This window comes from Bos grunniens, chromosome 26, assembly GCF_055505025.1.
Source record: "Bos grunniens cultivar Pamir isolate PY7600 chromosome 26, Bosgru_T2T1.0, whole genome shotgun sequence".
Lineage (NCBI taxonomy): Eukaryota > Metazoa > Chordata > Mammalia > Artiodactyla > Bovidae > Bos > Bos grunniens.
In genome coordinates, this window is record NC_141190.1 from 48,496,079 (window position 1) to 48,514,400 (window position 18,322).

At 48.6% G+C, this 18,322-nt stretch overlaps 1 long non-coding RNA gene across 1 annotated transcript; it reads right to left on the reverse strand.

Moving 5' to 3' along the window:
* Positions 1-11,740: 11,740 nt before the first annotated feature.
* On the reverse strand, positions 11,741-18,032 carry LOC147344550 (uncharacterized). The gene is made up of 3 exons (XR_015155892.1): positions 17,903-18,032; positions 15,365-15,510; positions 11,741-13,135 (listed from the first exon to the last, which is right to left on the reverse strand). It is a non-coding gene; the product is annotated as an uncharacterized LOC147344550 (long non-coding RNA).
* Between the last annotated feature and the right edge of the window lie 290 nt (positions 18,033-18,322).

Sequence of the window (18,322 nt, forward strand, 5' to 3'; positions counted from 1 at the left end):
TGGCTTCCTCATCCGTAAAGTGGGGCAAATAACAGTGCCAACCCCAACAGCGGGTATCACAACACGGGGTGGGCATCTAAGGGAGCCCCTCCTATCCTGGAGCACAAACACGTGAGTTGCTGTTACTGGGTCAGTAGGGCCAGCAGCGGGTGGACAGAGGCAAGGGAGGCAAGGAACACATTTAAGCTTCTTAAAAAACTCCTTCCTGGATTAGCAGAACTTCTCAAAGGGAAAAAAAAAAGTTTTTTAAATATTTTATGCAATTGAAATTTGTAACTGCTTTAAAGTGTGCAAATGTAAACAAAGTGTTGTAAATACAACAAATCCAAAGCATCTCTCCTTGGTCTCAGTTCACTGCCAGGCAGGGGGCGGTTTGGGGTGTCCTGCCCGTTCCTTCTACAACCACCCATCGAATATCTGCCTGTGCCAGGGACTGTCCCAGGCACCAAGGATCAGAGCCAGCTTCCTGGCGGAGTGTCAGATCTAGGAGGGCAGACAGATGGCCAAGCAATTATAAATGTGACAAGCACAGCAGAAGGGAGGCTCCATGCACTGGGACAGAGTAAGCCCGGGACCTCACATCCTCCACTCACTGTACCAGAAATCGGAAGGTGAGTTGACATTGGGTGGGGGGAGGTGGCGGGAGGTGGTCTAGAGTGGGAGGGGAGAGGTGATGGGGATGGAGGAAGAGGCCCACGCTGCAGGGGGTCCCGAGAGGTCTGGCCTCACTAATGGAGGATGCAGAGATGGATCCTTGGGATCCATCAGGGATCACGCAGTTAGGATCATGCAGGGCTCCATGGCCAGAGCGGGCTTTGGCCCTTTACTCTAAACATCTGGGGAACTATTAAAAACTAGAACACGTACGCTTGATGTTCTGCCCGGTTTTATTCATTTACCTGAGACCCCGGGAAAACCAGAGATGTCTGCCTTACCAAGTTCAAGGCAAGGAAGTTTTCAAGGAAACAATAGAGAACCAGAAGCCGCTGTGGAATATATTTCCTTGGACATCTACAAATCTGATGAGTATCATTTTCCTAAGTTCATTTTTCTACCTTAAAGGATAACAATTCCAGAGCCCAGCCAGACTGCGTTCATGGTTCAGGGAGCTCTTTAAGCCCATCTACATGAGGGGAGAAGTTGAAATCTTTTCAAAAATGTGAGTGTATAAATTACAGCTGCACAAGACGGGCCTCTTCGTGTAATATGCTCTTGTATGAGACCCCGTCTACTCCCTCCAACTCTGAATGCCTCTTCGCAGGGGTGGGGAGGAGTGTTCTCTTTCAAACTCTTCTTCTTCGCTCCTATTTTTCTTTCAGATAGCCTGACTTTCTTTAATTGCGTCCACGCACTTCAAAACAGTTGAAGAAGCAAAGACTTGCCTGTGTGGCCTCCCAGCGTTCCCTTTCTCTGGGAATGTGCTGCTGTGTCTGCTTACAGATCAGGTCCCAGCCAGGGCAGCCACTCTGCCCAAGGTCTCTCAAGACCCTCTCCATCTTTGAAAAGCACTCACTTCCCCTTTTTTTTTTTTTCTGGATGAGTGTTTTTCTTTTGCAAAGTAAGAATGGATAAGGCCGAGAAATCTTTGTGATACTCATCGTGAAAAAAAGGGATGGGAAATTGATCCCAGGGTTTATGCAGCCCTCCTCAGCACCTGCCCCCGCCTCCCGCCTCCCGCCTCCCACCAGAGTCCCCGTGAAGCAGTCGAGTGGGCCGTGCTGAACTCGCAGCTTATGCGAATTCTCCTCAACTTAAAGTGAAGCAAAGAGAGTGATTTAAAGATGTCCTACTTTCCAAGATCTACAGACTGTCTGCAGAACGTTAAGGGAGATTGGCAATCAGCCCAAAGTGTTTCTCCAAACCACCTCTTAAATATCTCTGGCCAGAACAATGTATGAAGCCCCCACTGTCATCTCAGAGGGGGGAAGACGGATGCTCTCCTGTTGCTCAGTGCCTCTGTTTGGCCCCAAAGCCCCCAGGTACTGTTAAGTTCCATTGTGATCTGATACCCATCTGCCAGACGGGAGCCTTGGGGTGCTTTCAATGCCAAATTTATACAGGCTGATATTTGCATGCAGATATGTAGCTAGAAATGAATACTATAATTGCATCCACAGAATTTGCAGGTCTGTCTTCTTTAAGTCCCCTGCACAATTTGGGGAAAGAGGCAAGTCATGGGGTTTTTCCTCATTTGATCAAAAATCATTGTAGGCTTGCCTTGAGGATGGTTCCAGCTAAACTTGATCCTAAATGTGAAGACATAGACATCTAGAGATTTGATGTTTATTTAGGGAAATTTCATTCTGTCAGAAAGTCGGGAAGGTCGGACACATAAATAAGTAGTAACAGAAGGAGAAATATTCTGCTTCAAAAAGCTCTGGAGAGGATAAATGAATATAATCAAAGGAAACCCATGGTTTCCTATCACCTGTGTCAGGTCTTAAATCTGGGTCGCAGTCCAGTAATTAGGTGAAACAATTAAAACCTGGATGTTTTTGTAAAGGAAACCAGCAAGAATTAATTCAAACTTAATTGAAGTGAGGCAGCCATTCTCTTGGATTGGATTGGATACGTGGAGACGAACAAGGGCTTTGCTCCGCTGGAGAAATGGGAGAGGGCTCGGGCAACCCCAGGGACTCCTCACCCCATCACGGCGTTCACAGGGATGCGGGCTGTCCTGGTGTGAATGAATGCGTCTGAATATGAATCAGGCAAACCTTTAACAGACCAACTCCCGTGTGTACCTGGACCGGAGAGCTTAGAGGCATTGCTTGCGCACACCTGAACCAGATCTGAGAGCCGAAGCGCATTCTGACTCCTGCATGACCAAGGCCCTGTGACGCTGGTGGAAGCACAGCACACCGCCGTCCGATGCAGCCTGTTTCACGTGGGGAGCCTGGCTCTGTCCCCGCCTCGCCCTCAGCCGGGACTGCTGTCCAGGAGCCCCAAGCCAACCTCTCCGCAGAACGACCCTTGTGCAGTCTTCCCTTTCCAAGCTCCTCCTCGGATACGACCTCATGACTTTTTTAAACCTGGAGATCTGACAGCTCTTCCTCCTCAACTGGTTGGTAAGCAGGTCACTTAGATGGAGCTCTAGGCACTGTATGATGCAGAAACAAAGGGAAATCTTGTGAAAACCAAGTTGAAATAAAAACACAGTATCTTTTGCACAAGGCTGTACCCAAGAATCTGCTTACAAGCCTCTTCTCCAGATTTAGTTTTTCCCTTGTTGGTCTAGCTTAACCACAGCTCTGCTAAACACGAGGTCCGCGTGTCTGGGAGGGGGTCTTCGAGTTGGAAGGAAGGTGCTCCCACTGGAAGTGAGAATGCCAGGTACACCGCGTGTAAAGACATTCTCCAAACCGACTTGGAAAACCCCAAACTTCCAAAGCACGTCACAGAGCCCATTAAGGACTGAATATCTGCTTCCCCCACCCAGATTCAAATGCCCTAACCCCCAGCCTGATGGCATTAGGAGGTGGGACCCTCGGGAGTGATTGGGTTATGAAGGTGGACATCCACCCCAATGGGTTTAGTGCTCTTGTAACAGAGACAGAGGCGAGAATCCTGTCTGACCACCGAGGCAGGACACAGCGAGAATACGGCCGTCTGCCAGCCGGGCAGAGGTAGGCACCAGACACGGGTCTGCTGCACAGGAGCTTGGACCCCCCGGCCTGCAGAACGGGAGAAGTGAAGGCTTCAGGGTAAGCCTCCAGTCTCCGGTAGTTTGATGTAGCCGAGCCCGCAGGCCAGGACAGAGCCAGTGCCCAGTACCAGGGCAGGCGGGCTGGCCAGGCCGCAGACACGCCAAGGCCCCAGCGTCTCTCAGTCTCCGGTTAACATGTTTTCAGCACAGCTGCCTCCTGCAAGCTGCTGGAAAACCCAGTGAAGAGCCCCCCTTGCGACATGGGGCAGCCGGCAGAGCTGTGCTGGACAGAAATAAATGACTTTCCAAGGTTAACCCGTCAGTGGTGACGCCACACGGTCCTGGGGCCCCAAATTCCACTCCGATGCTCCTTGGTCACCAGGCCATTCTCCTTGTCAAGTGTGGGGCTGGGTTTCGTCTCTGTGCTCGTGACAGTGAAGGCCGTGGCATCTATTAATCTTCACTAGAGGCCTCGAGAACTAGTTAAGCATGAAGGGTGACAGCCACGGGCCCCAGGGACCTTGACTACTGCAGGTCCTGGGGCGTCATAGTTCTGGGATCTCAGGAGTAAGAGGTAGCTTTCTCTCTTCTGCCAGTGCCTGGTCATGGGAGGGGCAGTGGGCGGTAAGGACTGTCAGACTCTGGGGGTGCAGCCTTTGTCGACAATGCTGGGCAGGTGGCGGCAGAGGGACGATCTGGAAAGGAGAGGGGCTTGCTGCCCCAAGACCGAGGACGGCGCTTCTCTGGGCAGGGCTGGCTCTGCTCAGCCCAAGGCTGCACACCCTCTTGGTTCCATCTATTGAATGGAAGCCATGCTTATTTGCAAGCTGGAGTCACAGGAAACGACACCCCGTCTTTCCGTACATCTTAGTCACCATGCCACTCCAGTGACACATCAATCAGGTCCAGTCAGCCGGCGCCCGCCCCCGCCCGTGCCCACATTCCAAGGGGGCACTCGGGCGCTGGCACATTCCGGAACCTTCCCGCAATGTCTGCGGGATCATCACTAAGTGCGGAGTTGAGGAATGCCAAGTGGGGCTTCTTGCCTTTGGAAGTGAAATGTATAAGTCCAGCCTAGGGACCTGTTCCCGCCTCCCCGCGCCCTCCCCTCCTTAAGTGATAAGAAACAACTGGAACGAGACCCTGGGGTGTCATGCTGTCAAAAAAATTCTTAATGAAATTAAAACCCTCACACTCTACCTAGTGCTATTTCTGGCTGTGGGGCTGGATGCTGCAGACGTGCGAGCACCTCCACACGGCTGTCGGCCTGGCGGCTCCACGTCAGAGGAGCTGCGGCATGTCAGCGACTGGCCCCAGGGGATATGGGTGGAATATTTTATACCTGGAGTGGCCTTATTTTCAGGCAGTGGCACACCGTGAGACGCGCCTCCACTGAGTACTCGAGGAGAAATGCCTCTTGGAAACAGGCAGGGACAGGCTGGACAGAAGCCAGTGGGGGGATGCCCTTGAAATATAAAAGCACGCCCAATAATCTACATTTCTAATTCTGAAATTTTGGAGGAGCTTCCCTGCAAGCTGGAATCTCTCTCTTTTCCTTAAACAGCCCTTTGTCAGTCTCATAGGAAGACCTGATATTCTAGGGCAGTCAACACCATGATTCTGAAAACCGTATTTTCAGATGGGGGTGAAAGGTTACAAAACCACTGGTGTTTATTGGGAGTTTGCAGTTGACTCTCAATGCCCCATCCCTATTTTTTATTTTTAAAAAGCACATTTAAGATTGAGAGTGATGAAAAATTTTTTTTTCTAAATTTTTATCCATTTGTAAACTTATTTTTTGTGTTGGAGTCTGCTTGTTCATTTTCTATAAGAATTTCCTCTGCACCAAAGGGAAATGTTTTGTTTTTTTTTTTAAATAGTAAACTTCATCTCAAAACATAAACCTTATTCATGTGCAAGATTCACCAAATTCCTCACCCCAAGCCGGTAACACAAACGTCAAGTTTGGCTCATCGAAAATGAAAACTCTCAGAGTGGAACTTACTGCCAGGTTTATCTGCTCCCTCTCCCCTCTCCTGTCCCCAAATAGTATTAAAAGGCTTCTGCAGAGAGACACGGGCTGCTTTTAGAACAATTCCTTTTCTTTCCTGCTTAAATGTTTTTGTTAAATGTCACAGTGCTGAGAGTGCTCCATGCTGGAGTTCAAGAACACTCTGAAGGGTCTTATTAATTCTTCATAACGCAGTGACAGGCAATGCTTAACAAACAAAGCCCGGACAAGCAAGCCCTGGTGAGTCACCGGGGGCTACACACGGCCCATCCCTGCCACGGCCTGGGGAAGCGCTCTTCTAAACAGGAAAGTCATTTTTAACCCTGTTTTCTTGATGCAGCGTGCACACTCTGAGTCTCATTCCTGACACTTTACACTTTGTTTTAATTGAACACATACTATTAAGCCCAAACTAAGATTCAGAGTCTCACAATTACCTGCAATTTTTGTCTTTAAAAGGAAAAAAAAAAAAAGGCCAGGGAGTCACCACTGCCCATATTTACTGGGAACCATCTGTTACGCCTCTAATTAAAACCCACTTGTAATGAGCTTGTTAGCGCTCGCGCTGTGTCAGGTATAGGATATTATCCATGAAGCGCTTGTTTTGGTGGCTGAACACTGCCTTAAAATCCTATTAGTTTAACAAAGTAACGTATTAGTGTTTCGACCCAGTATACAAGAGACTTCAGAATGACCTGGCATTGTGCTCTAATATTTTTTTTCCTCAAATATGTTGCTATTCCTAGCTAATATACAGTCAGATGGCCTCTTTTAATTGCAGTATCAAATCTTTGCCTCAATTTCCAACTGCAGGTGATTTCAAATGATTAAAGATGCACGACAGGGAATAAACAAAAATGCTTACATGCAATTATTTTTAATTAGTATTTGGCTATAAAGTGTATGCCTTCATAAAAAAGTCTGTTATTCACATAAACATCTGTTACCATACACACAAGGAAACACTGCGAGTCTGTCATCACACCACCAAAACAGAAACACGGACGGAGGCTGGGCAGGAAAGCCTGCACTCGGAGTTTTCAAACAAAAGATGTAAGTCTAACAGCCAAAACAGACGCGGAGCCACACCCTTCAATTAACATCACTCACAATCAAAGGAAGAACCCTTACCCATGGCATTACACTTGAAAATGTTAAAATAGATGGAATTATTCTTTGAAAACAATAGAATCTCTGCGCACAAGACAATTTCAAATTCTTTTACTGATTTTGCCCGCATGCACATAATCAGACAGCTTCCTGTTGGCTTGCTCTCAACTGCCTGCTAATTTTCCAGTTTCTCTGCACTCCTATTTTTGTTCATTAATACATCCGAACTTTGTGAGATGCGGCGGCTTGAATCCCAAGTGCCGAATATTCGCCTTGTTTCATGAAAGCCTCCAGCAAGGGGGAAAATATATATATTTTAAGTGAGCATGCCCCCACCATGCATGCGGAGAGAGATACAGGGAAATAAATTAGTACGGCTGTAATTGATAGGTGGAGACGAGGCTGCTCTGTGGAATACTGAGAGGGGAATGAAGGGGAGGGGCGAGAGTACCTGGCCCGTGAATTACTGAGTCAGTGGGAATTGCAGGGCTCAGATCGGAGGCGCTTGGCAACCCACACCTCCAGGACCACCCGAGTTAACACATTCTTCTCACAGCCAAAAGCTGCAGCTTTTATTAAAGGCACAATTCACGTGCCCAGAGAACTTATCTTCATTTGCATAAAAATGCGAACAATAATTTAATTGGATCACACAAATCTGCGTCTATACCGTCGCTGCACTCCATACTGTCGAGTGGGCCCAAATTAGGCAGGAATCATGACCCCTCGCTGTGGCCCCTTGGGGACCCAACAGCGGTTGTTACGGTAACGCCCCCACTACACACACGGCTCTGGTCTGACACCGGCAAGGTGATGTCACTTGGGCACGGCGCCCTGGAGGGATGTTGAGCTGGGGGTTCTTCTGAGTAGGTAAATGGACAGAAGGCCCTCAGCATCTTGCCCTCAGTAACTCTGACTGTCTGAACAAGGATGGAGCTGGGGGACCGGTGTGAGGACACCGCACGGCTCCTTGCTGCCCACTCCTTGCAGCCGGCTCGCCTCCTCCATCCCCCAGGTGGGAGCCAAGCCCAGAAATGAAATCGCCTGTGAGGCTGTATTAATCTGCAGCCACGATGCCTTTAAACGCTGGCCACCGAGCAGCCAAAGACCCTGCTCACTCAAGGGCAAGCTGCACCATCATTAGCAGCTCCGTGTAATTTAAAAATATAACCAAGAACAACTGAAGGGAAGAAATATATTGTGGGACTCAATCTATTGATCAAGAGCCCCCCAAAGACAGGCCGTAAATAAAATGGCACAATGACCAGAAAAGGCAGGTTTTACATTAAGAAGCCGCAAATTCATTGCTGAGGTGAGCCGGGGAGCCAGGCCAGAGTGCTCGCAGCCTCCTCGCAGGCAGGCGGGTGAAAGATGGCCCCATTCCTCACGGGGAGACGTGCTGGGCGAGGGCCCGGTGCCCTTTGCTGAGCGCCCGTTTCTCACGCGGGGAGCCTCATTTTTCAATCACGCCCGCTCTCAGGCTTCATCTGGCCACCCCCCCATGTCACTCCCTCAGCATCGGCTCTCCAGGTAAGAGACACTTAACCACGTCCTGCCCTCACCGTGGGCCTCCTCTGTGCCTGAGCGTTCAAGAAAGGCTGTCTTCCAATTGGGAGGGGCACCCAAGTATTCGTGGGGATACTGGAGTATTCACAGGGCACCCAAGTGTTCACAGGGATACTCAAGTATTTCTAGGGGTACCGAAATATTCTTAAAGGTACCTAAGTATTCACAGGGGCACCCAAGTATTTTCAGGGATACCCAAGTATTCATAAGCTAAGCTAAGCTAAGCCAAGTCGCTTCAGTCGTGTCCGACTCTGTGCAACCCCATAGACGGCCGCCCACCAGGCTCTGTCATCCCTGGGATTCTCCAGGCAAGAATACTGGAGTGGGTTGCCATTTCCTTCTCCAATGCATAAAAGAGAAAAGTGAAAGTGAAGTTGCTCAGTTGTGTCCGACTCTTAGCAACCCCATGGATTGCAGCCTACCAAGCTCCTCCCATTCATGGATTTTCCAGGCAAGAGTACTGGAGTGGGGTGCCATAGGGGTACCCAATTACTTATAGGGGTACCTGATTATTTGCAGGAATACTCAAGTATTCATAAGGGTACCCGAGTGTTTGTAGAGGCACCCAAGTACTTGTAGGGGTGCCCAAGTGTCCATGGGGATACCCAAGTATTGCTTGGGGTACCCAAGAATCCCTAGGGACACTCAGAGGCCACCATCCTTATGGAGGGCACGTAGCCCAGCAGGTGATGGGACATGGGCCAGCTTGCCAAGCCCTGGGCAGCTGGGTGGCCTGGGAACTCTGTGCCTCCTGCTTATCTCAGAAGGGGGATTGTGACATGCTGACAAGTGAGGACCCACGTTTAGAAAAGCAAGGGTTTCTAGTCCTATGCTCATGCGTTAGAAATGAAAACACAATAAGGTATGTACCCGAGGTTCATCTGAGATAACTCTATGACATCATGCGCTGAGCTTCAGAGCATCCATTCTGGTCTAGAAAGTTCCCAGTGATGTTCCCAGTGGGATGGAAAGTGAGACATCCTCCTTGAGCACAAATTTTGTGGTGCTGCCCCAAACTGTGTAATTCATGAATAACATTTTAATATTCTAAAAAATAAAGATGAATGCAAGTTAAAGAATAACAGTGCTACATCAAACCGTAGTAGAGACGGAATCAAGAGGATGCATTGATGGTAACGATGCTGTCTCCACGTTAAATGCTTATAGTTGATTCGCTTTGGATTTTTTGCATTTGTTTTGATTTTTTTAAATGTTGTGTTGAAGTATTACAAGTTTTGGTTACTGGGTTCTCAGGAGCCCATTAAATTTTAAGTCCAAAGTGAGTGCCTCGGTCATCACCCCAGCCTGAGCTCGGCTTCCCACTCTGGAGGAAGCTGAGACCCGATGTGAACGCTCTCCCCAATTCCTCAGATCAGGGCTCAGCTCAGGTCTCTGTAGCTGCGCTGTGCTGATTCTTTGGCAGGCGCCTTATGCTTTTGAGGACTTCCCTGTGGCTCAGATGTTAAAGAATCTGCCTGCAATTCGAGAGGCCTGGGTTCAACCCCTGGGTCAGGAAGATCCCTTGGAGAAGGGAATGGCAACCCAGTCCAGTGTTCTTGCCTGGAGGATCCCATGGACAGAGGAGACTAGGGGGCTACAGTTCGTGGGATCACAAAGAGTCGGACACGACTGAGCCACCGACACTTCCACTTTGTGTGCGTTTGAAGATCGTACAGTTTCCTGAGGACAAAGCCCTGCCCACAAATTCTGCGGCTTTACAGAGTTTATGGAAAGCAGAATGTCTCCTCTTTGCCAAGGACTTGGAGGTCTTTGCTGCTGCTGCTGCTGCTGCTAAGTTGCTTCAGTCGTGTCCAACTCTGTGCGACCCCATAGACGGCAGCCCACCAGGCTCCCCCGTCCCTGGGATTCTCCAGGCAAGAACACTGGAGTGGGTTGCCATTTCCTTCTCCAATGCATGAAAGTGAAAAAATAAAGTGAAGTCGCTCAGTCGTGTCCGACTACTAGCGACCCCATGGACTGCAGCCCACCAGGCCCCTCCGTCCATGGGATTTTCCAGGCAGGAGTACCGGAGTGGGTGCCATTGCCTTCTCCGTGGAGGCCTCTGGGTAAACTGAAATCCCTTCTGCACTGGTTATTTTCTAATGTTTGTACTTAACCACATTAACTTCCTGGTTCGATTCCTGGGTCAGGAAGATCCCCTGGAGAGGGGATAGGCTACCCACTCCAGTGTTCTGGCCTGGAGAATTCCATGGATTGTATAGGCCATGGGGTCGCAAAGAGACATGACTGAGCGACTTTCAGCTTCCTGTGCGCACACATCACAGAGAATGCACCCAGTGTCAAATCAGTCATGAAGATGTCTGTGGGCGTGCACTGCGTCCAATCTGGAAGGCCCTCTGACTTCACAGCCATTTCTTTCCTTGTCAGCAGAGACCGGCCGCACGGTGCAGATGCACGGCCGCTGGCCGGTCCAGGGGCGGCTCTCTGGCCCCGCCCGGTCTCCCGCAGGTGGCCCCCGAGCCACACGGGACCGCCCGCGTCCGCCTTCACTCCGTGCACCTCTGCAGGTGCCCTCAGCCCCGCGCCACCACCTCCCCTGCTGTGCACAGGCTCCGAGCACCTTGCGCACCCTGGTGACAGCACTTCTCTTTGGCGGCACAGCACAGCTCTCTCCTGCTGCCCCTGGCTGCCCAAGAAGACCTCCTTGGTGGCCACACAAGCACAGCCTAGGAGAACAGGGGCACTTACACCTTTGGGGCACCCATCTGGACCAGTGGGGAGCAGAAGAAACATCGCTGGGGTTTGGTGGGGGCTTTATGAAAAGGGCCTTGGAGCAGCCCCTTGGAGGACAAGGTGAGAAGCATTTCTCCTTCAGTCTATGAGGCTCCCTGAAGCTGCTTTTCTCTCAGCTGGAATTTTCTGCTCTGTCTTTGGCGCGTGAAGTTTCTGGTGTGTTCCCTCATGGCTGTTTTATATTCATCACCGCCCTTTCAGAGGTTTAGTTGTCCATCCTCTGATTAAATTGTAAGTTTGTCTCTCTGTACATTCTTTTGAATTCCTTCACAGAACCTATAATAATATCTGATAACACTTACTACCCAATACTGATTGGTTGAATACATGAATAAAAAGCTCGGAAAGCAAACTTAAGAAAAGACTAGAGTCATAAACCTAGGACTTCATAACAAATGTGGATGATAGAAACTCTTGAGTAACTAAAACAAGACTGTGAATTGGAACATAACATTTACTAAATATTTCCTAGAGCATATGGTAAGAAAATAAATCAAACCATTGAGATGTTTTCAATAGTTCCATTTAAAGAACAGAATAAATTTACATCCGAGTTACTTGGATAATATTTGGAAAATGCAATAAAACGGTAGTGTGTATTTTAAAGTTTGGGCGTGTTAAGGTACACCTTTCTTTCACCTACATTTCAAAACAGTGTGAGCACTTTCTGGACAACAGGCTGTACGCCCTTTCCTTGTTCAATGGAGTGGGGGGACTTTATTTTACTTGCTCCGCATCCATGCCTCTGCCCTGAGCAGCTCTCCTTTCATTTATCCAGCAGCCCCATCTATAAGGACCATCTCCCTCTGCCACAGGAAAGGGCACAGAACCAAGTCAGCCCTGGTTGGTGATCTCCATTAGTGGTTCAGGCAAAGACACAGCCCACAAAGAGGTCAGTAAAAGGCTTCCTAAGACCTGAGATATCGATGCTGAAATCATCTCTCTTTTCGTCCATCCCTTCCTCTGGCATGAAAACTATAAGGGCCATCCAAGGGTGTCTGGAGCTGGTTCCTGGGCAAACCCTGTGGAAGGAGCTTCATGCAGGATGGGGTCAAGCCTGGACAGCAGTGTGTGTGGGGAGCGGGGGGAGAGACACACACAGAGAGAACAAATACCCAGAATATGCTTTGGCTTCTGGATCCAGCTGTGCCAGAACTAGGGTCCTCAAAGTCATGAATCAACTAATTTCCTTGGCTTCCAGTTTCTGTCACTTCCCATGAATGACTCCGAGTGACACAATTGTTTCTAGGAAGGAGGACCTGTCCAAGGCTTGTGTCACATGTCCCCATCCGCGTAATACGAGGCTTGACCTCATAGCTGCTGACAAGCACACACCAGTGCTTCGAAGCCTCTGGATGCTAAAATGGTATTTTTGTATGTGTGACTCTTCTGATTTGTCAGCAGAGAGCACCTTCCCTCCGCTTCAAGTTTGTACAACTGAAGTCTGCTTAGGATCTGTTGGTGGCAAGAGCAATTTCACACTTAGTTGATAGTGAGTATGGATTTGTTTTCATTTCAAACTTCATTGAAATAAAAAGTATATCCTGCAAAGAACGCCAAGGGAAGCTTCCGCAATAAAAACAAACCCTTGGTAAAAACCTCCTCAGTAATAATGGAAAGAATTAGCTGTTAATTTTTTTAAGTTCTCAAATTTGGTAACGGAACTTCAAATGATTTTAAAGAACCAAGACCCAAATCAGCCTTGACTTGGCTAATCCTCCTAAGCATTGATCAGTTTCAACAAAAGGGAGCAGAAACCCAGGTCTTCTGCACCGCACGCAGCTTCTTCATCACCTGAGCCACCAGAGAAGCCCCACTCTGAGCCCACGCACTGTTAACACAAGGTTTTAGGACGGTGAAGATGCATCTTTATTCCTGGCCAACTTATTAAAAGATGAAGAGGAATACATGAATTTTCCTGTCTGTGTCTTTTAAATCAAGTCACTTATTCATCAACCACATCCTGCTGTGTCCTTCAGGTCCTCCCACCACCTACAAGCTGCAGATACGCTGGGCGATAGGTAGACTTGCTCCTGCCCTCGTGGAACCTGCAGTTTGGTGGGGAACACAGAAAAAAATAAGCAAGCAAATAATTACTATTTATTAATTGAGATAAGTGCCAGCAGGGGGAGAAGCCAGAATGTTTTAAGGGGATAATGAGGACTCCTACTTTATATTGGCGGAGGTGGCGGGGGCGGGGATTAGATTTTCTGCCCTCTTATTGCTTTCCCAGGAGCGACGTTCTTTCTCTTAATATCTGTCCTTCCGAAGTTGAGCATATATAAAACCCAACTATAAACATAGCCGGGTCTGAATACAAATAGACACACGGTGGGATGTTATGAGCCCGCACGGTCCACCGTGAGCATGTCATTAGGGCTTGCAAACATGGCGTTCTCCCGAGTGGAGGAGGCTCTGAAACCAGAAAGGCGGATGTCCAGGCTTTCTTCAAATCCCCGCTCTGCCGTCTACTATGTGCGGCCTCCGGCAGGCCACCCAGCCTGTCCACACGGGGGCTTCTGACAACGGTGCCCACGTGACGGGGCCACCGCAGGACGGGCTGGGCTGGAGGGGACGTCCCTGGAGATACAGGGCAGGACTGGCCGGCTGTGGGGAAGCCCTGTGGAGAGGAAGGCTGGTTCCACACAGACTGAATATTTTGGCCCCTCCGCCAGCCCCTGGCTCCTGGAAACTTCATCTTCTCGAAGCTGATGGAGAAGTGGTCTCAGCGCCCAGACACGGTTGGCGATCTCTCTGCCCGGTGGCACCCCAGCCCCTAGCACGTGCTGTAAAGTCACGCCCTAACCCCGGCGGCCGGGTGGCCACATCCATGGATGGAACTTCACACTTTCCTTAAAAAGGAAAGAGAAAAGCTGCTTTACTTAAAGCTTCATCTCTGTGCAGCCTCTGGGAGGGCCCACAGCAGCCACTCCAATTCATATGCGCTAAACAGTCAGGGCCCCGGCAAGGGTCAGACGGCCTTCGGGCTGGTTACCGTGTGTGCGGAACAGGCTGTACCGTGTTCTGCAAGAGGGGAGGCCACCCCTGAGGGGCCTGTGTGCACTGGCGGTGCTATCACTGACGATTCTAGAAACATTCCTTTCTGTATATTAAATAGATGTGGCGAGAGGAAAATACAGCTCCTGTTTAGAAGCAAATGCCGCGTGCCTAGCTCCTGAGTTCTCGGGTTCAGCAGAATTCATCTGGGGGATAGGTGGTCATTTGGGGGGTAGAAAAAGAACTTTATTGGGCCTTTTGGTTGAGAGAGAGAGGCGACCAAGAAAGGGTGAAATGAAAATCACTCATCCGTCCTGCCCCCCGCAGGAAACAGCGGCTGGGGAGGGACAACAGCCAAGCACTTGGGAGGCAAGTGGCCTGGGGGAGGGGAGAGGGGTCTCCCGCGGGGGCTGCTAATTCAGGGAAGACACAAAGTTCGGCGGCAGTGGAGCCTGCATCGGGGGCCCGGACAGGGAGACGTCCCGGGGAGGGGATGTCAGATGGGTTTTCAGGGCAATGGGACCCGTGAGCCCAGACTCACCTGCACTCTGTCACCTCATACTGTGATGACTTACAACCTCTTTCCATTTCCTCCAAACTGTCAGTAAAGGGGCCCCTCACAAGCGTCCAGAGCTAGGAGGACACTGGGCAAGTGAAGGACGAGGGGCCAGCCAGAGAGGGCGAAAAACAGAGGGAGCAGGGCTGAGCCCAAGGATGCAGGATAACTAGGAGTCAGAGCAGCAAGGGACTGGAGCACCTTCACCCCCAAGGCCTTTGGGGCAAGGAGGAGCTAAACCTCCCAGAGTACGTGTGGCAGGACAGCCAGCATTTTTACTGCAAATCCCGAACGACAGAAGAAGCCAGGGAGTTTGGAGACGCCCAGGGGACAGCGCAGCAGGTCACGTGAGTCACCAGCCACCTGCTGCGGTCTGACGTGTCCGGGACCAGAGGACGTCAGCAGTGGCCTCCGTCAGCCGTGTTGTGTGCAAACGTTTTGTGGGAACCCACTATGTGCGGGGATGGGGACGCTACTGATGACACGTTGGAGCACGACGGACGTGAACAATGTCTGCTTTCCCTACTTCTCTCTGCTTTGCCGCTGTCTCCACACTTCGATAGAGACCCGGTCCTCCGCCGACTGCGGGACCCGAATGTCACGGGGCCAGCCGGTGACGTGGAGGAGGAATGATCTCCCGGTCAGCCCCGTGAGTCAGCCGTGCTATTTACAGAGAGACACTGCTTCTCCCGGTGAGAACGAGTCCGGATGGGGCTTGACCCACCTTCCAAAAGACTTGTTCACTTTCTCCCAGTTTACTGTAGTAACAGAGAATCCGATTTCTGAAGCAGCCGGATGTTTAGGTCTTACAAGGAGGGGCCCTCGTTCACATCGCTGTGCTGGTACCTTTGTAAGATATGGAAGTTCATCCTCAGCATAAAAAAAAAAAAAAAAAACAGATGTTGGAACAAAATGAACCTGAGATGCACGTCTGAGAAAATGGGATCATCCAGGGAAAGTTTCGCGTTGCTTCAGAGAGGTGCATTTTCCGGTGGTGTTTGATGGACAGGCCATGGAGGGTCACCCACACCGATGGGGCACCAGGACTGCTCTGCCCAGAAGCTCTTCCTGTGCTCAAACCTGAGAACCTGGGAAGACCCTGTCTGTCTGTCTCTACTTGATCCCTGGAGAAAAAGAACCTTCAAAATGTTCTAGGAAAATGACCGCACATTCTGCAAGTTCTCCAAGACTCCAAAATAGAGAATTACCTAGACCCATGAGAGCATTTGGCCAAAACCACATTACCAGTCCTAAAAAGAAAATGTGAAATAAAACAGCCTAGTCAGTTGCAAGTAAATGAATCTATTCTTCTGATATTCAATATTGATGATCGAGGGCCATCTGGACACAATATCAGAGAATAGAGCCAAAGGAGGACAGGGGGAAACACCACATTCTCACAGGAGACGCTGGTAAGTAAACAGAAGTCTCTCTCCATGGTTAGCTGTTCTGAATACGACTCTCTCTTGGTCATTAGAGTCTCATTTCCATTAACTACAGTAAAAAGGGGAAAAGGCAAAATCAGAATTGAATTTCCTAACCTCTTCTCTCTGCCTTACAAAAATAGTTATCTTATTTCTAAAATAATTTTGTTTGTTGTCATTTTTCACCCCTGAAAATAATCATTTTTCAATAAAAATAAAGAGTAAAACCTGTACTTCCAGTGAACTATGGCAGACTGAACACACTTGTTTATCTCCATCTCTTCCTGAAATACCACTAAAATGACAGTAATGGAATTATAAAAAGTCATGAACTCATAAGGACAAAGAAAACAGGATAGGGGATGACAGCCAACAAGAAAAGATATCAAGTTTTGGGTGATAGAAAGCAGACAGATGAGTGTAAACGTTGAGAATAGAACAAACAGCTGAAACCTGCTGACTTAATAAGAACTAAGTCAATTTATGCTGCAGAACTCCAGAAAGGTCCAGATTTGAAGGCACCTGGTACTTCCAGGCATCAGTACATATAATGACTTGAAAAACAGAAGTGCTTGGAAGGCTTCCTAAAGAGCCCTGAGACCCCAGGTTCCCTTCCCCCGGCCCAGACGGCCTGGAGACTGCCCCTCTTCCACCTTGGCAGCAGAGAGGCAAAGGCTGCCTTCTGGATGGGCTGACCCCTAGACGGTCTGGACTTGGGGACACCAGGCCACGTGAAGGTGAAGGCATGGCACCATACTGAAAGCAGGAAAGGGAGAGTCTGTGTGCTGGGTGCTGTGATGCCCCATTTGCTTCTCCTCCAGGGCCCTAAACTTGACAGCCTCCAGGTAGGACCTACAGGGATTTTTATCTAAAGAAACTGGCCCATTCAAGGGAAGAGACTTTCTGATGCTGAACTCTTTGCCCCACCCCTATAGCATGGCCAGTCTTTACTTGAATACCAGATGGCAAAACCACCAGTTCAGAAGCCCCACTCATGGACAGCATTCCCAGAAACCTCTGCGGTGCCTCAAGACAGACAGCCAAGAGTTCTCACGTATTAGAAGAAAGCCACTAACTTGAGTCGGAGTAAGTAAACAGTAAGACCACGCGCAGAAAACAGAGAGTGAAGTGAGCAGAGTGAAATGCAAATGAATACGCAATTAATATTCTCAGAGGTGAGAGGTTGGTTTGGCATTCCTGAAACAAGAATACAGAATTAGTTTTTTTAAAAGGAGGATTCAGAAAACAAGTTTTTTAAGGTCCTTGAAACTAAAAATACAGTTTTTAAAAACTTTTAATGCAATAGAAGGTTTAGGAGATGAAATTGAGGGAATGTCCAAGAAACACACGTTAAAAAGAGAAAATAGTAAAGAAAAGATAAAAAGTTTAGGAAGATTAATCCAGGAGGTCTAATATTTAAACAACAGGAGTGCCACAAGGAAAAAGCAAAGCAGATGAAGGGAGATGATTGAAAGCATTGTTTTTTTTAGAAAAATGTCCTTAGACCTGAAGGCCATTGGTCACTAGATCAAAGTCCACCAAATGCACAGTCCCGTGAACGCAAATAACCCTTCACTAAGGTGTATCAGCATGACATTTTTAAGAGACCAGGAATAAAGCGAAGAATCTAAAATGTTCTTGCAAAGATGAGGAAGAAATAGGCCACATACAAAAGGAAAAAGGAGGAGAAGATAGAAGAGGAGAAGATAGAGGAGGAGCAGAGGAACGAGAAGGAGGAAAAGAAGGATTTTTATTATTATTAGGGTTCCTAACAGCAACGTTAGAAGCTAGGTAACAAGGGAAAACTGCCTTCAGAAGCTTGAGATAAGATTACTTACAACCTGGAATTCTATACACAGCCAAGTGATTAGTTCTGGGTCAGAGCAGACTCAACAGTTTCACTTAGGCGAGGAGGAACCTACTCACATAGAGCTTTTCCCTGGATGTTACTGGGCAACTGAAGTAAGAGAAGAGAGGACTCTAGCACAGCTGCCTACAGTTTAAAAAGTGAAACTTCTTCATGTGTGTTACTGCATTAATGAAAGTTTTATATCCCTTGCAAAGATCTGGCATATGAAACAAAGAAATTTATCAAATAAGATTACACAAGTGTTTTTTTTTTTTCTTTTCTAATGAGATAACCACTAACTTCAGAAAAAAGAAAAAAGGTTTACAACAAAATTAACATATCAAAGTAAATGGCTCTGGACATTTACAAAGTCAAAACAATATAAAAACTGAATACTATTTTAATCCAT